Genomic DNA, 2,401 nt, shown 5'->3' on the forward strand with positions numbered 1-2,401 from the left:
TCTGACTGTAGCCAGTGGTCTTAAGGTCGTCTTGAGCTTTTCTTTCCGCTGCCCTTGATGTTGAGCTCCAAACGGCTGTGATTGTGTTCCCGCTGTAGTGATTACAGAGGCATATCAGCAGATAGAGGACAGACGTGTGTGTGTGTGTGTGTGTGTGTGTGTGTGTGTGTGTGAGGATGTGATTTGTACTGCTTGTGCCCGTGAATATTGTGTCTGCTGTGAAACACACACGGTCATCTGATCTGCTGTGAAGCGTTGCATCCTCCACTCTCACAGATCCATAGGTGAGGTCCTGGCCATTGGTTTCACTTTGAACGGGCAGAATCTGCATTGTGGTGAATGGAAACAAGTCAAGCGGATGAGAGAAGACTGAGAGAGTAAAGCGCACAGAGATCCGGTGAACGCATCACAATAGTAGAGGCTCATGGGAAACGGCATTGACCGGATGAGACGGATTTCTGTGAGAGACCAGAGCTGTGGCCCAATTCACATACTAGACATCATAAATAGTATCTGAGATTAAGATTAGTGTGTCTGAAATCATAGTAAATTGGAAACAGAATGCTAAATGTGCTCAGGATTATTTATGGTGGATTTTTTTTTACAAGTTTGCAGGCACCCAATGGCCTAAACCGAAATGTAACCTGTAAACATACAAGGAGCTCCTGTATAACTGAATAGGGAAAATCTAAAAACTCCAAAACCGTTTCAATCATTTATTTAAAATCCTCAAATGCTTTGTTTACCAAAACATGCTGAAAAATAATTTTCATGCCAAAATATATGTAGAATATATGCTAAATGTATTATAAACAGCATGTCTTTGTTCTTCAAATGCTAAATAAATATTAGAAAATGTGCTTCAAGGGCCAAGAAAATACATTTCCAATCTTAAAATACATTTCGGGTGAATGCAACATTTTTTTTATTAAAGATATTTTGGAAAATATTAATATATTGTTATTGAAAATAATTTTTTTTCAGAATTTTTTTTTTACAATTCTTTTTTTTTAATGTTGATTATTTTGAAAAAAAAAAGTATTTTTTTATATTTGTATTTTTATATTTATATAGTAGTCAATATTTTTGTCATTTGTTATTTATTTTGAAATACATTTGAACATATAATTGAAAAAATGTAATATAAAAAGGCCTATATTTAAATAAATGTATATATTTGTATATATTTTTATTTATTTTGCTGTGTGGGTTTGACTGAAACCCGATTATCATTTCTTTAAAACATTAATTCTGTCTTTATTTTGATTTATATTTTATTTTCAACATTTTCTGAACTTTCACAATATTTTGACGAAGCGAATAATAAATTTTAAGATAACGACTTAGCTACATACTAATACTTACAAGCAAATGCATCAATTTTGTATGTGTCTGATGTGATGTTGTTGTATTACACACAGTATACTGACATTACAGCAGCCACCCTGTTAATGTCATGCCCTTTATTGGATGAATACTATTTATGACCAGCAATGCACTACAGTAAAGCTAACAAAAACCTTTTACATAAAATACAGTGCAACCACAATATATATGATGATATTTGAGAATCGTAGCACGTGCAACACTAAAATAAGCCATATTTCTGTCTGTAAGAGCCTCATGGTGTCAAACGAGCCGTCGCTCCTCTACAGATCTGGGTCACTCAGGGCCGCTCCTGCTGTGATGCTTCAAAAAAAGAGAGCATGCAGGAGACATCTGGATCGCTTTCCACTGAGATCATAACTTCTGAAATATATCACAGAGCAAGGTTATGGAGAGCTTTAAAAAAACAGTTAAAAAAAACAACAGAAATTCAGTCATTACTTCCTCATTTCAAGCCCGTGTGTCGTCACGTTTCCTGTGTGAAACACAAAAGGAGAAAGTGAATGAATAGTTGAATAATATATTTAATATCCACAATAAAATCTGATAATGACTGACTCTTTCCTATAAGGCAAAAATATGTTGCTTCTAGACAATATAGAATGTAGAATTTATGCTAAATACATTATAGCTTCAAATTAAACCTTCAAATGCTAAATAAATATTAGAAAATGTGCTTCAAGGGCCAAGAAAACACATTTCCAATCTTAAAATACATTTTGGGTGAACGCGAAAAGTGTGTGTGTGTGTAATATATATATATATATAAAATAGCCCAATAATTTATGAAGAAATATTTAGATTTTTGTCTTTTAAATTTGTAATTGAATTAACTTATTTATTTATTTTGTAAAATTTGTAATTTTTTAAATATTTTAAAAAATAGTTGTATGCGTTGAAACATTTAAAAATTTAAAATATAACTGAAAATATAGATCCAAATATAGATTAAAATTATATGTAATTATATATATATATATATATATATATATATATATATACAGTATGAACAATA

Source organism: Sinocyclocheilus rhinocerous, unplaced genomic scaffold (genome assembly GCF_001515625.1).
Source record: "Sinocyclocheilus rhinocerous isolate Xijiao unplaced genomic scaffold, SAMN03320098_v1.1 scaffold1050, whole genome shotgun sequence".
Classification (NCBI taxonomy): Eukaryota; Metazoa; Chordata; class Actinopteri; order Cypriniformes; family Cyprinidae; genus Sinocyclocheilus; species Sinocyclocheilus rhinocerous.